Source organism: Pseudochaenichthys georgianus, chromosome 9, assembly GCF_902827115.2.
Source record: "Pseudochaenichthys georgianus chromosome 9, fPseGeo1.2, whole genome shotgun sequence".
In the NCBI taxonomy this organism is placed as follows: domain Eukaryota; kingdom Metazoa; phylum Chordata; class Actinopteri; order Perciformes; family Channichthyidae; genus Pseudochaenichthys; species Pseudochaenichthys georgianus.
In genome coordinates this window covers 26384960-26408092 of record NC_047511.1, presented here as the reverse complement: position 1 = coordinate 26408092, position 23133 = coordinate 26384960, and the positions used below count along the sequence as shown (strand labels likewise).

The 23133-nt window shown below is 41.7% G+C and overlaps 2 long non-coding RNA genes across 5 annotated transcripts; both read left to right on the top strand.

The window, feature by feature from the left end:
- Positions 1-2877: 2877 nt before the first annotated feature.
- LOC139434418 (uncharacterized) lies at positions 2878-3567 on the top strand. The gene is made up of 2 exons (XR_011643769.1): positions 2878-3068; positions 3423-3567. It is a non-coding gene; the product is annotated as an uncharacterized lncRNA (long non-coding RNA).
- A 10220-nt stretch (positions 3568-13787) lies between these two features.
- LOC139434417 (uncharacterized) lies at positions 13788-16342 on the top strand. 4 transcript variants are annotated; one of them, XR_011643767.1, is made up of 6 exons: positions 13788-13974; positions 14251-14438; positions 14791-14900; positions 15265-15473; positions 15588-15714; positions 15797-16342. It is a non-coding gene; the product is annotated as an uncharacterized lncRNA (long non-coding RNA). The 4 variants fall into 4 exon arrangements; XR_011643766.1 differs by having other exon boundaries at positions 14766-14900; XR_011643765.1 differs by having other exon boundaries at positions 14787-14900; positions 15797-16341.
- The last annotated feature ends 6791 nt before the right edge of the window (positions 16343-23133 follow it).

The window sequence follows — 23133 nt, the reverse complement described above, 5'->3', positions numbered from 1 at the left end:
TAAGTGAGGTACCACAGGTGGTTCAAGTGATACTTCAGCCAACAGTTCTTATTACCTCTGAACTTTTTCATTTAAATTACATTGCACTGGTGACAAGTTTTCTCTGTAGAACAAAGTGTTGAAACATTTATTAACACTTCTCACACAGATCCTGAAGCACTGCTCACCTGTATGCTACGTATGTTCCAAATACTTACACATACAGTATATAATAATGTGCTATTTTATTAATATCTGTCCAATTATTTTTGGTCTCTGTGCAGGTTCAGTAAAATACCAGTATACTGTAAGGCACTGTGAGACATGCAGTTTCCTAAACAGGCCAGACAATCTCCAGCAGCGTTACTGTAACAATGCAGGTATGATTACTTGCTTCTAAATGTTGTATTCCACTATGATGTACACATATGTATATGTATGTATCTATATATGTGTCTATGTGTCTATCTATGTGTCTATGTGTCTTATCTATCTATCTATCTATCTATCTATCTATCTATCTATCTATCTATGTATATATCCATCTACCTATCTATCTATCTATCTATCTAGTGTGTGTTTGTCTCTATGTATTTTTTGGGGGTGGGGGGGTTACATCCCAGACATGTTACCACGGTGACAAGGTGCTCCCTGCCGCCGTCGGGTCTCGGCCAAGTTTGGGCGCCTTGGTGACTGGGTGGTGACAGACTCTGTGACGAGTCGGCTGGGACACCAAGATTGGGTCAACCATAAAAACATGGAAATGAAATGCATGCATGTCACATGCAGGCAGTTAGTATAACACATGACACATAATAAACATAATATATGCAGATGCAAGCTGTTTGCATATTTCATGCATATAGTGTAAAACATGTTTTATTATCAAAAGCACTCACAAATACAGTAGGTTAGTGTGTGTGTGTGTGTGTGTGTGTGTGTGTGTGTGGTGTGTGTGTGTGTGTGTGTGTGTGTGTGTGTGTGTGTGTGTGTGTGTGTGTGTGTGTGTGTGTGTGTGTGTGTGTGTGTGTGTGTGCGTGTGTGCGTGTGTGTGTGTGTGTGTGTGTGTGTGTGTGTGTGTGTGTGTGTGTGTGTGTGTGTGTGTGTGTGTGTGTGTGCGTGCGTGTGCATTTCATGTGGATATTGATATTGAATTCAAATGTGTTTTCAAAAGCAGCAAAACGTCACATCACCTGCTTCCCTTTTGCACATTGATTGAATCCAGTCAATTATCTCAGTTAACGCCTCTAGCCAAAATGTCATCACCCTCAAATCCAAGCTGTGTGTGTGTGTGTGTGTGTGTGTGTGTGTGTGTGTGTGTGGTGTGTGTGTGTGTGTGTGTGTGTGTGTGGTGTGTGTGTGTGTGCGTGCGTGCGTGCGTGCGTGCGTGCGTGCGTGCGTGCGTGCGTGCGTGCGTGCGTGCGTGCGTGAGTGTCTGTGTGTGTGTGTCTGTGTGTGTGTGTTTTAATGCACATGCTAATGACTTGCCTCTGTATATGGACAGCCTGGTGATTTATATTTCTGTGTTGTTGCATATGCGCCTACTTGTCTGTGTGCCTTTCCCAAAGTAAACGGACACATGTGCAACAACCCTCACAAAACAAAATAAATTAAACAACAACAAAAACGGACTGTACAAGTGCAGATGTAAGGTGCACACGTGTAGACACATGAATAAAAACCTTGACCAGGAGGACAGGAGAAGGCAAGGAGCCACAGTTTGAGCTTCCTGCTGTGAGGGGTCATGACCCCTATCAGACTCTGTGTCAGTCTGCCTTTTGTGCCCTGGGTATAGCAAAAACATACACACACACACATTAACTCACATGGTCTCCATGACAATGATGGTGGTGACAGTAAGGCGGCAGGATGGCGCTATGGTGTTCTGACCATAGACCCAACCCAATCATAATATATTCACTGTATCTGAGCAATGGCTACAGGTGTAAGTACATTAGTGGGGACATTTTATTGTATCAGAGAAAAGTCAGTTAGGACAACCGAGGGGTCTAATACAAACAGTTTGTATATTATTTCATATTTGTATTATATTATACTGTTTTGATCAGGTAAAACCCCAGATTAAAAATAATTTGGGTGGGTTAGGGTTTGTGTGTGTGTGTGTGTGTGTGTGTGTGTGTGTGTGTGTGTGTGTGTGTGTGTGTGTGTGTGTGTGTGTGTGTGTGTGTGTGTGTGTGTGTGTGTGTGTGTGTGGTGTGTGTGTGTGTGTGTGTGTGTGTGTGTGTGTGTGTGTGGTGTGTGTGTGTGTGTGTGTGTGTGTGTGTGTGTGTGTGTGTGTGTGTGTGTGAAGTAGGAGGGTATCTGCTATTGACTTTGACCATCAAGACTAAACGATGAAAGGAAAAGTAACACATCATTGTAGATATTTTAATCATTACATTATATGATACTCTAACAATTCACATTATGTAGCTTTTTGCACAATTCTTGAAAGCAAGGTTACCTGAGAGCCAGAAGAACCTGGCGTTTTGAGTGAGTGAGGCTGCTTTAAATAAAACTGTGCAAGAAATATTTTGAGTCTCATAAACTGCATTATCAATATAATTTGAATAGTTTAAATAGACCTTTTTCAGATTAAAGGGGATTTTAGTTCTTGTTTTTGAACAATCATATTCTATTACCTTCTTTTCTATCCTGTTACATACTATGTTCTCTCTAATAAACGTGTGTTACCCTTTATTGCTGCGTCGCAATGGGATAAGGACCCAGCACACGATACGAGTTTCTGCATGTCGACCTCCTCACAGACCCTGATCCCATCTCAGAGAATGTTCGGCTGCCGCCCCCTTTTGGTCAGAAAATGTATCACAGTTTCAGTCTCACCAGATACAATGTTTTGGTAAATTTCACATTGTGGCATCGAGTCATGGATGTATAATAAGAACTGGATACAGCGTGGGAGGCGGGGCCTCATTCATTCCTAAGAGAGTTGCTAGCGCATGATGATAAAATCATAGATATATATAAACACTAGATGGCTCATGGGAGATTTTCCAGCGTAGCTGACTGGCCGCCATCTTGCTACAGTCAACAGTTACTCTGATTCGCGTTATAGTAGCTGTTGTCAGGTGAGTGATCGGCACAAAAATACTCTTAACTCGCTGAAATCTTGACTGATTTACAAACGGTTTGGTTTATTATAAACATTATTAGCATGGCTATGATACAGGATGCTTGGACATGTTGAAATTGCAGCTTTTCTTTGTGTATGTGGTTGTATTTATTAGCTGGCTAATAACAAGAGGCTGTCAGTGAGACCTAGTATTACAAAGTTCACCCAGCAACTTTACACCAGTGGGAGAGGCAGAACTGCTCTTTCTTTTCAACATAACTTAAGTTACACATGATTTATTCCAAGTGGTTTGGCTTGTTAAAAACATCTTGCATTATGATACAGGAATTTGCTGGCTTTGTGTTTACAGAAGTACCTGACTATGCCGGACTTTTGTGCAGCCTACGGATGCTCCAATCGCCGCTGTCTGCAAACAAGAACCCGTGGGATCACCACATATGTTTATGTTTGCTCAGTCTAATAAACCCATAACATGGTTGTGAAAGAATACCAAAGCTGAGGCTGGACGATGATTGATTGTTAGTGTGCCATGTGTCACTGTGTGTCTTATTGGTTTTGTGGTATACTGTATTTTATTTTATTGTGTGCAAGACACATTTAAAACAAATAACCTTGAACCTTGAAGCCCCATCTCTCCCCACCTGCTCCTGCTTCCTACATCCCCTCCACACCACACCAAGTTGTTCTTCTTAATAATAATAATACATTTATGTTGGGGGGCCGCCTTTCATAACACCCAAGGACACCTTACAGGGGCATAGGGGCAATATAGGGAACAATTTAAACAGTGGATTTTGTGATATATCAGCCGGGGTGAGTCAAGACAAACCACACATGGACTACAGAAGGACATATGGTACAGTTTATATTATTCTTGGTCTTTTTTCAATAACATATTTCAAAGGTTCTGGATTTGTTTACAAATCTAGAAACTAAATACAAAACTAGGATGATATGAAGATCTCATGTCAAAAATAATTGTGATAAATTAGACAGAACTGGCCTGTCTGTGAGCACATTTTATGTTGGTTTGGTTCTTCTGATAAAGGTGTGAATATCTAAATAATATACCAACATATGCTATTGTCATTAGTTGTGTCCCTGTTCTTCAAGCTAAGGCATTGCTCAATTGCAAACAAGAACCCGTGGGATCACCACATATGTTTATGTTTGCTCAGTCTAATAAACCCATAACATGGTTGTGAAAGAATACCAAAGCTGAGGCTGGACGATGATTGATTGTTAGTGTGCCATGTGTCACTGTGTGTCTTATTGGTTTTGTGGTATACTGTATTTTATTTTATTGTGTGCAAGACACATTTAAAACAAATAACCTTGAACCTTGAAGCCCCATCTCTCCCCACCTGCTCCTGCTTCCTACATCCCCTCCACACCACACCAAGTTGTTCTTCTTAATAATAATAATACATTTATGTTGGGGGGCCGCCTTTCATAACACCCAAGGACACCTTACAGGGGCATAGGGGCAATATAGGGAACAATTTAAACAGTGGATTTTGTGATATATCAGCCGGGGTGAGTCAAGACAAACCACACATGGACTACAGAAGGACATATGGTACAGTTTATATTATTCTTGGTCTTTTTTCAATAACATATTTCAAAGGTTCTGGATTTGTTTACAAATCTAGAAACTAAATACAAAACTAGGATGATATGAAGATCTCATGTCAAAAATAATTGTGATAAATTAGACAGAACTGGCCTGTCTGTGAGCACATTTTATGTTGGTTTGGTTCTTCTGATAAAGGTGTGAATATCTAAATAATATACCAACATATGCTATTGTCATTAGTTGTGTCCCTGTTCTTCAAGCTAAGGCATTGCTCAATTAACAACTCTTGGTTTACAGAGTGGTAACATGAGACCGATTTTATATATAAAATATAAATGTATTTTAATTTTATAATTTATTTATAATTTATTTTAAATATTGACAATATAATAAAATAAATGGAAATATATACACCGGCAAATATTTAATATAAATACCTTGTGTGTGTGTATAGCTATTGCTTTATCTGATTAATGTTATTTTCATATGAAAGTCCATGATTATAAGTATGCAGTATCATAACTACATCTTTGATGTTTATAAAAAACCAAGCCGTTTGAAAATCGGTTGAAAATTGAGCAAGCTATGGTTATTTAAATAGTAAACCATAATGTTATGAATGAGAGCACTGCGTGTAGCGAGATGGCGGCCAAGTGGCAACGTCGGTCTCCATTGGCCAGCAGCGCGTGTGAGCCATCTAGTGTTTATATCATAGACTGTATATATAAATGGACGTAGGGTCCGTGACGTCACCCATAGGATTCTGCAGAGTTGCCGTGAAGCCCTTAGTAGGCGGAGTCGGCCACTAACGGCTCGACAGCGACGTCAGAGTCTAACTCCCGCCTGCTCCAAATAAGGGCAAAGAGGCGGGGCTGAGGCGGAGCCGAGGTGGGACAGGGCGGGACCTGCTGCCACCGAGCGTGACGTTTCAGACCTAGCTCAGGCTAAGAAGCTAAGCTAACATGCTCTATTCAGTATTAAGCTAACAACCTATGCTAACAACCCAGCTTGAGGTCACTGCTCCTCGTTCCCGGCATATTCTGAAGGTAAGATACCCTGTAACTTTACAAAACTTGTTCTTTTGATTTAAATGTTCTTGAACCTACACTATACAATTGTTTTTTAAGTGCTTCACCGTTTTTCAGATATAAATGTCATTTGTAACTAAACTTTGTAAACTAGCAGAGATATGGCCAGTGTTGCGTGAATTAAATGTGATTAATGAAATATGCACAACCTGTAAGTTGATGGTCCTGGCTTACTTTACATGACTTCAGATGGTTGACATTACACACAAACATACTATACATATACATGTGTGTACACTTGTAGATAAACAGCACACAGTATATAAATATATATATATAAACTGTGTGCTGTTAATCTGTTTTTTGAGGTTTTGCTCTCTTGTTACTTTTAACCATACAGGTGTGATTTCATAGTTATTTTGCATGTTATTGTCAAAGGAACAAAATGAGAAACCCTTTATAATTCATTTGATATTCCTCATGATCTGAAGCATTTGTTGCTCTCATTTATTTTCCTCCCATAGTGACTGTATGGATAATCGGAGACAGCTATGTCCGGCATGGAGCCCAGAGAGCTACAGAGACCATCGGCAGCAACCTTGGCCTCGACCTGAGGGTGTGCTGGTTCGGTTGGGGTGGACTGCGCTGGAGAGGTGTCCTCCCTTTCTTTTCCTACTCCCTGCGAGGAAGAGCAGTCCCGGATGTCCTCCTCATCCACTGTGGCGGCAATGACTTGGGGGATGTGCCCAGTGTTCAGTTGCTGAACCAGATGAAGGAGGACCTGCACCAGCTTCACCATCGGCACCCTGGCTTGAAGATCATGCTCTCCCAGAGGCGCCGGTGGAGGGCTGGTGCAAATCCTGTCAAAATGGACAAGGCCCGGAAGTTTGTTAACAGTGTTATGGCTACTTTTGTTCATAGCCTAAATGGTGCCATTGTTGACCACTCCAACATTAGACATGACAGTCCTGGGCTGTTTTTGCGAGATGGAGTTAATTTCACCCCTTGGGGAAATGATATTTTTTGTAAAGTCACTAGCCAATTGCCTGAAAGACCACCTCCAAAGACTGTGAACTGCTAAAATGTCAGTATCACTGTTTTTGGATTTGGCCTTTAGAGTATGTATTCTAAGGCCCTTGCTAAGCCCAGACTGTCATGGCTAATGTTGAGTTAGATATTACATCTGTAGCCATAACACTGTTAACATGGCTGCTCTTCCTCTTCCCCACATCCCACCCCCCCCTCTTCCCCCAATGGACTCTGCAGCTCTCCAGGCCCATGCTGGGCATGGCTGTCTGTCAAACCTTTTATTTTGTATTTGTTATGATGTTTTTTGTTATTTTATTTGTTAAAATAATTATGTATTTATGTAAATATTGAAAATAAATTACATTCATATTTTCACTTCTTTTGTCTACTGCTTACTGAAAATGTTAGCTATCACATCCAAATGGGACTATCAAATGAAAGGATAAGCTTACCATACAATACAGAAAACATTACACATTAAGGCTCAAATCTTTTCCCAAGCCGGAGCAGTCTGAAAAGAGTCCCAAGTTTAAAAACACAAAATCTTGACAATGAATACTACACTGTCATTTGTCAGTGACAATGCAAACAACAGGAAGGTCTCCCCTAGTCCCATGTTGGCATCAATGTCATAAGCATACCATAGAATGTAATTATGAAGTGCAATACCCACAATCCCTACAGGGTCGTACCGTCACAGAAGATAATACCTTTGAGAGAGTTTCTAAATTGTTCAGTATGCAGATAAATATTTGTTTTACAATAGAACATTTTTTCTCTATAAATGTTCCCACATGTTGTGAGCATCTACTTTAAATCTTTTGTCAACAAATAAAAAACATCTTAATTTCCTTTAGGACAACATTTTGTTCATAACACCACTACATTAACAATAAGCATAGGAAAATGATAACTGTCAACATTTAAGATTGTGCTTTTACTCTTTATTTAAATCAGATCTATTTACATTGAAAATGTGATAAAGCCACATTGAAAGTTACATCTTGCATTTTATGAAAAGTAAAGGTTTCGAATCATTGTATGACTTAAGTACACTACAAAATAAATTAAAGATGTGCAACAACTGTATCAGTAATTAAAATGATATAACTTATGTACAGGGTTGGGAGGGCTACTTGCCAAAAACACAACCAGTAACTTCATGTGAGTATCAAGATATAAAAGTAATGTAACCTGATAACTTTCTTTTTGTTTTGGATTACTTCAATATCAAATGTAATGCAAATAAACACAGGAGAGAAGAAATATGAATATGATTTTTTTACTTAAAATGTATAATATAATACCATAAAGCAGATTCAGGCAGTAGGTGTATAGATTCACAATGAAAGTATTAGCCTAGAGAACAGTACCGCTTCCAGAGAAGAGATACCATTTGATCATTTTACAACAACCACTATCTGCTCTTTTTAGGTTTTGAATAAGATTGTAATCCTGAGTTTCCCTATTATTAAAAAAAGTAAAACTAATCCGATTACATCTCTTCCTATGTAACTAAGGATTACACTTTCATTTCTTTCTATACGATCTTGATTCGTGTTCGATGTAATCCATTACTATCTAAGCCAATACAAGTCATAACTTTTGGAAAATTGTCTCAAGTTATAAATTATGCCTTCAATCTCTTTCACGTGGAGAAGACATCCCATTGGCCGAGGCGTTGCAACTTCCCTCAAGCGTCCTACATGAAAGAAAGATCACATGTTAGAAATGTGTGCACAAACTATTCAGTATGACCCATCTTGGTTTAAAGCCCAAGTGTAAGAGTGAACAGAGGCGGAGTCTGCCTGTTTTCCAATTTGTTTTGTTTGTTGGCTGCTGCTACCCAAACCAACACCCTCCTCACAAGCATTGACTGTTGGAATGTCATTATGCTCCACATGTGGAACAACAAAGGCTTCTTCAGGCATGCCTTGTATCATAATGATATATTGCTCTGATCAGCAGCAAGACTGTTTTCACCACTACCATGGTCGACATCGGCAACCTCCTCATTGCTATTAACAGTCGAACTAGGAGTGTCACTTACCTCGTCATTGTTACTCACCCTGCTTTTCCTTCCAGGCTGTTGTTCTTTGCCATTGGTGAAATAGAAAATGGTGGGCACTGCAGTGTTTTTCAGGCATCTCCTTCCCTAATAAAAATAATAAACAAAAACACATAAAATAACTTTTTGAGGTCTGTAGATATTCAACTTTCTTTTGAATAATGTTGTTTTAAATGTAAGAGTGCATTATAAAAGACAATAGAGGGCCAACATGTTAACTATGCAGTTAATCCATTCAACAATTACGTGTTTCCAAGATTCAGATTCAAAGGATTTATGTCATAGCACATAGGCTACAGTGTGGGAATGGCAATGAAAATCATCTGTCCCGAGCTCCTCCAACAATGCAACAGTTATATAAGACATAAAACAATAAAAGAAATTCAAAATTAAATTAAGAATAATAAATTAGTGCAGGCAGAAATCTATATACACGTAAATATAATAAGACATATGCAAGAACAGAATGTAAAGATAAATATTGTATAGTAAAATTAAATTAAATCATTTTTTTTTACAGTGATAGCTGTTAAGATAAATAAGTTATAAGATGACAACAGATGAATGAATGTTGCTATTAAAATAATGTAAAAAAAAGGTAATATAATTCATCTGTTTTTAACATAGAGTATGTGGGGGAAATGGCAATTCTCTATCTATGATAAAGAGTCTTTGCATAAATTGAAGAGAAATGTGATGGTTTGCAAACAAATCGATTTCTATTTTTCTTTACTTAACTGGCAAAATCTTAATTTGGCCTTTAATAAAAAGAACATTACTCATCACTGATGTGCAAGCTGTGCCATAACAATTATTTAGCATTGTATAATGTATAACATGTATTTAATTAGTAACAACAATTTACACTCACAAATGGAACCAAGTTATTTTGTTTTTAAAAAAGGATCTGTACCCATGAGTCCGTGCTGAAGGGATGACTCTCAAATGGCGCATTTCCACTGCAACAGGGTAGCCCCGTTTAAGCGTCCCTAAGCGTCCTCGCTCAGGCCTCGGGCTGCCTCGCTGGCCGGCCGAGGCCGTGGCGCATTTCCATTACAGTTTAGGACCTGGGGTAGCAACGCAGTGTAGGCGGGGCGATCAGCTTTTTGGTCGGAGCGACGCTGGGTAAAACTGCAGTGGCGTCATTTTCAATGCGACACAACTCACAAAACACACACAACAATGGAGGATGTGGAAGCGATCGTTTACTTGTTTCTTGGTGTGTGGCTTGTTATCACAGCAAGAAGGAAAGTGATCACAGCAAGCATTGTATTGTATTCATTGTATTGAACATAAATAAATCCTTTTTTTTTCATATACATGTGTTTGTCAAATGTTTTAAACAAATATTATCTGAATTGAATATTTGAAATTCAAGCACCAGTAAGTACTGCCCCATAATGACATTTGAGGAAATATCAGATCATGAAAAGAAAATCTTTCTAATCAATTAAGCGAATATCAAAGCTAACTATAAACATAAATACTAAAGTGTAAAACACGGCAACACTATATTCATAAATGCAAGTGTAAAATAGTGTGGACAATTGTAACCATGGATGGAGACTAAAGTATCCACAACATAAAATAATATATTAAATATAACCTCAATCTTTCTTCTAGACATGTTAAAAGCTTGCTTGAATGGGTTATAGGTTTATTTTGTTCTCTCGTCTTTGAAATATATAAGGAATGTGTTGTTTGAGTCTAGTAGAACGAGGGTATTACAATTGAGCAATTTCTACATGTATTATGTATTTATCATGTATTCTTAATACCATTACAAAATAAACATGTAATAATGTTTTAGAGGAGGACCTCAAGCTAGAAAACTCAATTTCTTGCTTTAAATCTCTTAAAAGTATGGGGCTTTTTCCTAACTGTTGGTGTTTGTTATTGCTTTATAAATTCATGTATGTTTATGATTTTTTTCTGTTGGGTGCCATTCATTATCAACAAGAGATAAGATAAGTCAAAGAAGTACTTTATTGATGGCAGTATAAAAATACAAATGTTGTATCAAAAAGGCATACAAATAAAAAATGTAAAACTGTATTGCAGCCAGCATAAATATACATGGAATTGTAAATATAAAATGAACATTTTAAAGAAAATAAATAAACAAGGAAGTACAAATGTTGCATTTAAAAATTAACTAGATAAAAAATATATAATATGTACAATAACTATTAAGGTTGTTTGAAGTATCAGGGAGCGTGGGCCACGTCGGCTGCCCAGTCATGGTGCCGTTCCTGCTGGGCCCGATCCTCTCCTCCTCGTTTCCTCTTGCCTGGGTGACAATAAGATAATAATTAGCAATAAGGAAAACACACAGGACAGGTACAGGTCACACAAGGATATAAGAATAACATGTATAAACAGAACAACAGTAAGGTGAACTAAAGAAAGTTCAGGCCCTAGATGTTTACAATGATTGTGAAAGTGAATTACATTATGTCCAGCCTGTTGATAATGAATATAAATGTATGTATATGATAGGATAGGATGTCACACACAACTGTACTAGCTGCTTACTAGCTAAGACTTTACTTGTAACAGAGCATTTCCACACAGTGATATAGCTTATTTTAATTACTGACGATGGATGATCCACGGTTTAAAAAAACAATTCCAGTCGTTTTGCCATTTCTATTTCTTACCTAGAACCACACGCTGCGGTGTCGTGATGGCACTCGGTGTTGGTGGTTGAGTCGGTGTCGATTCTTCGGCTGGGGTCCGTTCTGGATTCGATGACGATGTGGACGGAACACTGCCATCAACCGTTGTTCGGGAATGTTCCTCCTCACGAGTCCCAATGTAATCATCTAGAACAGCAACATGACTTGTTAATTCCACAAACTACTGCAGCACAATACTAAATAGCAACAACAACTATAGAAAAGAAAAACTGAACGTAAACAATGGCACATATGGTGTTAGCAAACAATAGCTCTAGCTAAGGCTATCTGCCTAGGCTATCTGCCTTAGCTAGCTATGTAGCTCTCTGGGGCTCCATAAAAGCACGGGTTGTCGAACATTAATGTAAGGATAAAATAGACGTCTTTGTTAGAAGTGAGCGTACCTTGCAGGGACTCCAGTAAAGCCGTTCCGTTTTCCCTACATCGCAGGAAAGTCCTCGAAAATCCGCGCTCGGACATCTGTGCAGAGACATCCTGGAACACTTTCACATTTCGCGTTGTTCCGTCGAGCTCCCGCTGGATTTTATCATCCCCAATGAGATGTAGGAACGTCGTCACCTCCTCGGTCGACCACGGTGTGCTTTTCTTCGACGTTGCCATTTTTGTAGCTCCTCCGTTTACAAAATGCTGCAAGCTTGCTTCTTGATATATATGTGACGCGAGGGATGATCTCGCGCGCGATCTTGTGACGATTCTCTCTGACCAATCAGCAGTCGAGTGTTGACGTCACAGCCCTGGCCTGGTCTGATAGAACCACGATTTTATGGGGCCGGAAAAAGAGGGAAAAAGTACCCGCTAGCCGGTACTAGGCTATATGGAAATGCCACCAAAAACTGGCCTGGCCGCTTGAGGATGGTCCAGGACGCTTAAACGGGGCTACCCGCTGCAGTGGAAATGCGCCAAAAGTGTGCACTGCACAGGCGAGAAGAAACGTTGGGGGACCATTTATTCCTCCGGATGTGCAGCACCCACTGGTCCAGCCTGTCTGGATCACCGAAAGGAAACCTTTATTCAAAAATACATGAAAACCGACCCAAAGACAACAGGAGGGTTAATGCCATATTCACTTAGTAACGCATGAACAACTTTTACAAATATTTCTATATAGTCTGTGTTGGTAAATGTAATCTAGGTTGCACATTTCCTGCTGAAATACATGCATGGGCCTAACAAGTTACTGCGTGGCACTTTGGTTTTGATAAAACAGTGTAGTTCCACTATATAAACGTTACATTCATAATCAAACGAGATAATATGCAAGATAAATAGCTATTTGTTGTTATTCTTAATGCTTGTCATTCACACGTTAATAAAATAAAAAAAGTACCGATACATAGCAGAACAATTGTGGCGATGTTCAGCTTAATAAGACTTGTTCATCATCATTTCTTTAGCTAATACTATAGCGGGCTGCAGGCGAACCAAGTCCGCGTTTCGCTGCATTCCTTGATCTCCAGTTATAACGCCGGGCTCCGCCGCTGGCCGAAGCTAACGGAGCCGCAAAGGGCTAGCTACGGCTCCGGTTAGCTTCGGCGGCGGACTCCGGCGGCCACCACTGGGATAATTGGGTCCCCTTTTAACATTTGCTCCCATTTAGCATTATGGGCGTCATAGCCATAGACTATAAAAGTCTTACCCAAGGCTGAATCATAAACTAAACTGTATATATATATATACACATGCATAAAGGGTTACGTCCTTAGCTAGCTACATAACAAGCTAAGCTAACAAGCACACAAACACCTGCTAACGGGGTTAACATGTATAATATTATCATTTTACTCACCGAAAAAAGCTGTGAGTAGACTTCTTGGAAGTTCTGTTAGTACATTCAAGCGCACAGCACGACATCTTAATTGTCTGGTATATCACCACGAACACGGCTAAAGCTAAAGGGTCAAGTACAGTACTATGACTAACTAACGTTGTAGCCTCTATGGTTGTAGCCTAGCAGAGTGGACAAGTTGCTGTTAGCTGACAGTGAGGCACGTATCTGTCAATCAAAGTGACCACGCCCTAATGTATGCACAAACTTTAAGACCTAATATAAATAAAAGGGTCGCGTTAGAAAACAATTCACTCACAGATCCATAATCATGAAGGTGGAATCTAACTATATCGATAATAAAATGTATGGAGCCAGGGAGAGAAACATGTTTTTTTCCGCTGTAAAGTTGGGCATTTTAACATGGGGGTCTATGGAAATTGCTCCTTTCTGCAGCCATCGCCTATCGGCCAATATATGAACTGCAGTGTGTGGCACTTCCGTATTGGCTTCCCGGTGTAGGTACCAGATGTGTTCGGGGCATAGACATATAAAGAGTAGACGCCGCATTGGCTGCTGGGGCGCAAGAAATACGGCCGCCATCTTGGACCGGTCATCCTACAGACATTCTACCCAGAGACAGCAGAGGTTTCAAGATGCCAGAGCACTGTGCAGCATATTGCTGTGCAAATCGGCGGACGATTGCGAACAGGGGTCGGGGGATTACTTTTCACAAGTAAGATTCAACATTATAATTGGTTGTATTTTGTAAATAGAATATTATTGTACTGTATTGATGTCCGCCAGCGAAATCGTAGCCAGCAAACATTATGTTCATGGCCAACTGAGACTTTATAAATCGCTGCTGTAACAAGTGAATTTCCCCGTTGTGGGATGAATAAAGTAAAATCTAATCTAATCTATCTAGGAAGAAGAAGGAAGAAAATAAGCTTGACCTCCTTCTTAAAATGTTTTTGTGTTGACTCTCAAATCTCCCGTTTTTATTTTGAAGGTTTCCCAAAGACAAAGATATGAGAAAGAAGTGGGAAGTTGCTTTGAGGAGGGAAGGGTTCACTGCAAGCGAGTCATCCGTGATTTGCAGTGAGCATTTTAAGCAGGACGAGTTTGACAGGACAGATTGTCCGACTCAGAGATGGTGTTATTCCCTCCATCTTCAGCTTCCCGGTTCACCTCCAAAGAGTAGGTGTATCATCATAAGGCTATTAGCATTCATAAATGTAAATATTCTATTATCAATAACAGGGGTGTGTGTGTGTGTGTGTGTGTGTGTGTGTGTGTGTGTGTGTGTGTGTGTGTGTGTGTGTGTGTGTGTGTGTGTGTGTGTGTGTGTGTGTGTGTGTGTGTGTGTGTGTGTGTGTGTGTGTGTGTGTGTGTGTGTGTGTGTGTGCGTGTGTGTGTGTGTGTGTGTGTGTGTGTGTGTGTGTGTGTGTGTGTGTGTGTGTGTGTGTGTGTGTGTGTGTGTGTGTGTGTGTGTGTGTGTGTGTGTGTGTGTGTGTGTGTTTCAAGTATTATGCTTTTTCATTTTAGCCAGAAAAGGGCAGGACTACGTCTCCTTCCAGAAAAGCTGAAGAGAGCCTGTCTGTGGCCCCTCAGGACGACCCAGAAGCTTCAACCTCACACTCACAACCTCAGCCTAATGATGTGAGTATTTCTATTTTCAACATCATTCATAATGGTCCTAGACAAAGTAAAATCTCTCTTGTTTGCTGCCACTCATATTAAACACACTCACAAATAAACACATACACACACAATTGAAGACATGTTGAACATGCATTCCTGGCACACTCACACTCACACACACACACACACACACACACACACACACACACACACACACACACACACACACACACACACACACACACACACACACACGCATGATGCTGGCAGTGGCTTTGACAGGTGATGACTATAATAAATAATGTGGGCCATACTCTAGTTGTGTCAAAGTGATGTGTGTGAAGTGAAACATCACTCAAACCATGTTCATCCCTCTTTCTAGGATCATAGCGATGTCTCGCCTACTTCTCCTACTGCTCTTAAGGCCAGACTCAATGAAGCTTTAGCAAGAGTGGAGAGTCTCGAGCGAGAGAGGAAGAATGCCATGGCTAGAGAAAAGAGGGCAGAGACCACAGTGAGGACTCTTTTGGGGGATTTGAGGGAAAAGAACCTCATTAATGAAGAACTCAAAGAGGCTTAATTTCTACTCAGGTAAAATTAAATTAGCACTTTGAAATTCATGTACATCTTACTCTTACACTCTTTATTAAACTCCTTTGTTATTATATGAAGGGGACTTATTAATTTTTTCTCATACAATTTCAGATCTTCAAATAGACTTGAAGGCAAAGCAGGGCCATGAGTACTCCAAGGACCACAGAGAGCTTGCCCTCACACTCCATCTACATGGTCCAAAGGCATACAAATACCTCAGAGAGACTACAACAAAAAGGTAGTCTTAATGTTGTTCAATTTCATTTTTGGAAATTACGGTTGCAAGTACGTTAAATAGCTACTTCTCAATTTTTTTACAGGTGGCTGTGTTCGGTGGATGGAAAGCCTGGCCTGAACAAGATGATGCTGGATATGCTGGAGAGAAGATGCCAGGACGACCAGGCTAAATATGGATGTGTTTCACTCATGTTGGATGACATGGCCATCAGAAAACATGTGCAATATAATCCACATAACCAGTCAATGTCTGCTTTTGTAGACATGGGTGATGGAAACAATGAGACCGATGCTGCTACTGAGGCTCTTGTGTTCATGGTGGTTGGCCTACACGGACATTGGAAGGCTCCCATTGCATATTACCTGACGAAGTCTTTGTCACCTGAAACACAAAGGGTCCTAATCTAAATCTAAAATCTAAAATCTAATCTAATCTATCTAGGAAGAAGAAGGAAGAAAATAAGCTTGACCTCCTTCTTAAAATGTTTTTGTGTTGACTCTCAAATCTCCCGTTTTTATTTTGATGGTTTCCCAAAGACAAAGATATGAGAAAGAGGTTCTCAGTCATGCTTTGGAGGAGCCGCATGCACGGGGCATTCGGGTGTCATGAGCAACTTTGTGTAAATATGGTTTGGGCGGGGTGGTGTCATGTTCTTGTGTTTAACTTGAACATTTACATTTTTTATATAGATGTAGAAGTACATTTTCATTTTTTATGACATAGATATTCATTTTTACTGATATATAACTTCTGTCTATGTATAATGTATTATTGTTTCTTCATTTTTCAACTTATTAAAATAGCTGAGTATAGGCCTACACAATATGCTTCTCTATCATATATAGACCATTAGTGTTTTTTTATGTGTGTGTGTGTATATATTATATATCGTGTGTCTTTTGCAAAATACCTATCATACATAACATAGGCTATCAAATACCAGAATATTCTATTGCTGTTAAGCCTACCATGAATATTAAAATACGCCGAATCATGTGTCCGGTATCATGCCTACATATATGACGTTTGCAGAAACCCCCCCCCCCCCCGTGAAAATCAGTTTTGTATTCAGCGAGTTATGATTGATAAAATGCGCTGACACTTCATTGCGCCTGCCAGACAGATTACACTGAGTGGAGCGGGTGACCGGTCCAAGATGGCGGCCCCACGGCTCGTCAGCGCCAATAGGCAGCAGCGGTCGATGCAGCGTCTACTCTTTATATGTCTATGGTTCGGGGTACCAGATATGTTATGTGTGTGTACTTGTGCACATAAATAATGTTTCTAATTATTTACAATTAAAAAAATATATATATTCTGCGTTACTTCAGCCAACACTTTTATAAGGCCACTAGATTAGATAATTACGAAATGTGTAGATAGATCTTTCAGGTTGTTATTTTGTCATTGTTTAATGTTTTATTTACCTTTTATATAGTAATTTTTATATAGTATCTGAACTTTGGAGAGGAGTTGGGAGACACACGACACATCAAATCACATCTACAGATCAAGACGAAGCGACTGGAAGTACTCCTAGCGTGAACATGTTTGTGAAAACGTGTGCAAAGTCTCCGAAAATCCTAAAAATAAGCTCATATTTGAATTCCCCATAAAAAACACATCATTCAGTAAAAACAAGGCCCCACTGATCATCTGCTCCATGATCTCTCTGCGAATTGAAAGTACTTATTGCCTGAGATTGCATGCTGTGGTTTTATTAAATGTGCCAAGTGCTAGGACTGTCTTATGGAAGAAAGCTTTTAGATGTGCAGCTCCACTAACATGGAACAGTCTGCAACAAGAATGGGAAATTACCAAACTAGTACCACTACATGTTTTTAAAGCTTGGTTGGATGCTACACAATCAGATGCTGTTGGTACCTGTACATGTGGATAGATATGTTGTTCTGTTGTTTATGTTTGTATGTCTTCATGTGGAACCTACTGCTGCAGGTCTCCCTTGAAAAAGATATCATTGATATCAATGGGATTTTAACTGGATAAATAAAGGCATTGAATTGAATGTCCAATGAAAACATATCCAAGTGTAACAAACATCCAGTATTAACCTTACTGTTTTTTTACTAATAGTAACCAACTAATAATTTTCATAAAGTGCATATTTATTCCAAACTCACAATATATATATGTAATAAAACAATGCTCAATGGTACACAGTATCCAAACTCTTTAGGCACTGGTCAGAGACATTCATGTAAAGCAGATACTGAATCCAATACTGGTAAAAACGTTGCAGAGATCAAATGTTTCCTTGTCTGAATGGAGAAACCTAATTTTTAAAACAACATTTTTAGTGTGTGATTTGAAAGATAAATTCTGATCAATAATAAAACCTAGATATGTGTATGTAGTGACCCTTTCAATGTAAATATCAGTCCCTTGAACAGTACAAATGTTGGGGAGAAAAGAAGTTAACTTGTTGCCATTTGAGAATATCATGAGTTTGGAGTTGTCTGCATTTAATACGAACTTGAGTTGAGATAAATGGGATGGAATAACATCAAAGGCAAAACATAAACAACAGAACAACATATCTATCCACATGTACAGGTGCCAACAGCATCTGATTGTGTAGCATCCAACCAAGCTTTAAAAACATGTAGTGGTACTAGCTTGGTAATTTTCCATTCTTTTTGCAGACTGTTCCATGTTAGTGGAGCTGCACATCTAAAAGCTTTCTTCCATAAGACAGTCCTAGCACTTGGCACATTTAATAAAACCATGAGATCTCAGGCAATACGTACTTTCAATTCTCAGAGAGATCAGGGAGCAGATGATCAGTGGTGCCTTGTTTTTACTGAATGATGTGTGTTTTTCATGGGGAATTCAAATATGAGCTTATTATTAGGATTTTCGGAGACTTTGCACACGTTTTCACAAACATGTTCACGCTAGGAGTACTTCCATTCGCTTCGTCTTGATCTGTAGATGTGATTTGATGTGTCGTGTGTCTCCCAACTCCTCTTCAAAGTTCAGATACTATATAAAAATACTAAAAGATAAATAAAACATTAAACAATGACAAAATAACAACCTGAAAGATATGTATTCTATCTACACATTTCGTAATTATCTAATCTCGTGGCCTTATAAAAGTGTTGGCTAAAGTAACGCAGAATATATATATATTTTAATTGTAAATAATTAGAAACATTATTTATGTGCACAAGTACACACACATAACAAGCTGTCCCGAGTTCCTCCGGCTGCAGTTCCGCAGACGGCCGGTCTGTGGCAGCAGAGCGCTGGGAGCAGAGGGAGGTGAGTAGACGGATATGATGGATGACGGGAGCGACGGAAATACACCCGAACATATCTGGTACCCCGAACACATCTGGTACTGACACCGGCTCTTCCCCATAGTTTGCCGCTTGGTTTATATATATCTATGAACTAATCGACTAGTCGACTACCTTTACCACTAGTCGGCGCTGTAGGCCCTAGTCAACTAGTCGTGAAGAAAATGGAGGTAAACGAGGTGCTGCAAAATGCTCCAAAACTTGTCCGACATTCTTATGTATGGCAGTACTTCAACAAAGATGTAACCAACTCCACAGTGAAGTGTCAGTTGTGTACAGCTGTACTGAAGTACAACACAAATACATCTGCTATGCGCAACCATCTGAAGATGAGACACCCGCTGCCGACAGCTAGCACTAGCAGTAATGCTAGCACCAGTGAGCAACGGACCGGCGTCAGCACAGGACAGAGGCAGACGAGCAGCAAAATAAAACGGGTCTACAGTGATGCGGATGATGAGCTACGGGATTACTGCCAGCGGACACTGCATATCCCCACAGTGAATAACCCACTGGAGTGGTGGGCAGAAAACGCGCACCGCGTCCCCCGTTTAGCCAAGCTTTCGAGGAGCTACCTGGCTATTCCAGCCACAGGCACCCCGAGTGAGAGGGTTTTTTCCCTGGCAGGCAACACTGTCACCCGAAAGCGGTCAAGCCTCCTTCCCTCACATGTCGATGCGTTGGTGTTCCTCAACGCAAACCAAAAATCTGGAAAGGTGGACGTTATCGTGAAGGACAGCGAGTAAAGTGTTGCGCACTGGATTTACGTGGTATTTCAGTAAACAGAGTTTTTTGCTGTCAATTTTGGTGAGTCCAGTTACTGTTTGTTAATTACTAAGTCCAGTTACTGTTTGTTATTTACTCAGCCATGTAACACAAATTAAAATGCAGTGTTTAATGTAACTGTATGAGTTCCAATATAAAATACAGTTGTACACCTCTCTTTGTGTGTCTTTATTATGACGTAACGACTAGTCGACTGCTATTTTGAAAAACGTGTCGACTAGTAAATATTGGTAGTTGTGAAACCCCTAATGTGCGCTCATAGCGCATGCGCAACTTTAACCAACATGCTCGTTCACATCAAGCACGTCAATTTGCGTACACGTAACAGCACCGTAATGGCTTGTTATTATCGGTTATTATGCAGTTAGCAGCTAGCGACTAGCTAGTAATTATGCTAATGTGTACATCAATCGTTATGTACTTCTATTATGCTGTAACAGGATCTAGTGATATCCAACAGAGCTTCATTTAGCATGAAATAATTATTGCACAAGCTTATTGCACTGTGTGTGTGTGTGTGTGTGTGTGTGTGTGTGTGTGTGTGTGTGTGTGTGTGTGTGTGTGTGTGTGTGTGTGTGTGTGTGTGTGTGTGTGTGTGTGTGTGTGTGTGTGTGTGTATATATATATATATATGTGTATATATATATATATATATTAGGGCTGTCAAACGATTACAATTTTTAATCAGATTAATCACAGCTTAAAAATTAATTAATCATGATTAATCACCATTCGAACTATGTCCAAAATATGCCATTTATTTATGTATATTGTTGTGGGAATGGAAAGATAAATGAAAGAAGGTGGATATATCCATTTAACATACGTATTGTAACGTTCACAGGAAGGAGTCGAGAGGCAAGCTTCAAGTTACTAGGCTTTAATAACTGACTTCTACACAGATGATTACGGATGGGTATAGCTTGAGGCTCAACCTCACACACACTGACACTGACTTCTAACACAGCACCTATATAACACATTGTACACGTCACACTTCCCGCCCTCCCCCGTCTGCTCACCCAACCACAGGCCCGCACCTCAGTCAGCATCCCGTGCAGCTCCATGATTGGCAGAGAGACGGGGGATTCCTGAGTGACACCCTCAACAGCCTATACCAGGGTCGCTACACTACCCCCCCACTACAAAATTCCTCGCCCACGAGGAACAACAACAACAAAAAAAACTCAGCACAAACACTATAATTACTCCCGTACATTGACTAGGAAGGTCTGGGTGGACTACCATCCCTTCCAATGAGACCAGGGCGCATTCTTGCCCTCTACAGGAACCGAGGGGTCTCACTCTACTTTACTACCAAACAAAGTCTCTGAAACGACCCGGGGGTCGTACCTGCCTTCTCGGCAGGGGAACTGGGGTCAGGAGGACAGGGGTGGCCGGTTCTGGCCCAGGCGGCGAAACAATGAGGGGACACTCAGTCCCTGATGGGGGACTGCTACTCTGTTCGCCGGGGGACCTGAGTGGGGGTGTCGAGGGAACGGCTGTGGGCCCCGATGTTCCTTGGGGTTCAGCCTGTGGAGAAGCGACTCCTCTGTACGGAGCCAACCTGTCTCTGTGGAGCACCACTTTTCTCCCCTTTGGGGGCAGCTGCACCCTGTAGACCACTTCCCCCACCCTCTCCAGTACTCTGCAGGGACCAACCCACTGACTGTCCAGTTTTGGGCACCGCCCTTTCTTCCGTTGTGGGCTGTAGACCCAAACCAACTCCCCGGCCCTGAAATGCTGCCCTCTTGTCCTGGTGTCGTAGTTCCGCTTCTGTCTCACCCCAGCACTTTTCTGCTGATCGCGGGCAAAAGCGTGAGCGGAATCAAGGCGGTCCTGAAGTCTCCTGGCGTACTCAGGCCCTGGAGGCGTGTCCAGGGAATCCGGTGGCTGACCAAACGCCAAAACAGCAGGGGTTCGAAGCTCTCTCCCCAACATGAGGAGGGCAGGAGAACAGGCTGAGGACTCCTGAACTGCAGAACGACATGCCATGAGCACGAGGGGCAGATGCTCGTCCCAGTCGCGCTGATGCTGAGACGTGAGGATGGCCAGCTGCTGTCCCATGGTGCGGTGAAATCTCTCGACTAGTCCGTCGCTCTGAGGTCGCAAGGGGGAGGTGCGTGTTTTGTGCATGCCCAGCTGTGAGCACATGGAGGCGAACACCCGGGACTCTAAATTTCTCCCCTGATCACTGTGCAGGGTCTCCGGCACTCCAAAACGGCTGAACATGCCGGCCACCAAAGCATCTGCGACTGTCTCTGCTTCTTGGTCAGGGAGAGCATACGCCTCTGGCCACTTTGTGAAATAGTCTATGGCCGTGAGAACGTAGCGGTTCCCCCTGTTTGACAAGGGTAGAGGCCCCACCACATCAACCGCTACTCTCTCCATCGGAGCCCCCACGGAAAACTGTTGTAGCGGAGCATGGGAACGACCAGGTGGGCCCTTCCGCGCCATACACAAATCACAGCGGCGACAAAAGTCTTCGACATCCCTCCGACACTGCCCCCAGTAGCAGCCCTGACGAAGGCGCCGGAGAGTCTTAGTGACGCCAAAGTGCCCAGAGCCTGCCGTTCCATGCATGGCCTTGAGTACGACCTCTTGCAGACCCCTCGGGACCACCACTTGCCACCTCTTCTCCCCCGTTGCTGGCTCCTTCCACGCCCGCTGTAGTACGCCCTGACACAGACGTAGAGCCTCAAACTGAGACCACAGCCCCTTGGTTGCTTTGGAGAGCACTGCCACTTCCTCCCACGGTGGCCGATGCTGCGACTCAACCCACTGCAGTACAGGCTGTAGAACGGCGTCCAGCTCCTGCTGTTGCTTCCACTCGGCCACGTCCACTGTCTGGAGCTCCCGGCAGATAACCTCTTCCACTTTCCGCGCTGCCGCACAGACGATGTCCTCCTCCAGCAGCTCCTTTTCCCGAGTCTCTCTCTTCTCGCAGTAGTGGCATCCGCCGGCGGCACACGGGCGGCGGGAGAGAGCGTCTGCATTGGTGTGCCGCACCCCAGCCCGGTGCTCCACCCTGAAGTCGAAAGCTTGGAGCTCTTCTAGCCACCTGGCGACCTGCCCTTCTGGCTCTTTGAACGTCATGAGCCACTGTAATGCAGAGTGATCCGTCCTCACCATGAACGCCTGCCCACATAGGTAGTACTTAAAGTGCCTGATGGACAGCACCACTGCCAACAGTTCCCTGCGGGTGACGCAGTATCGTCGCTCTGCTTTGTTGAGCGCCCGGCTGAAGTATGCCACCACCCGCTCCCCCTCTGGTGTAGTCTGGGAGAGCACTCCGCCCACCCCAACGCCG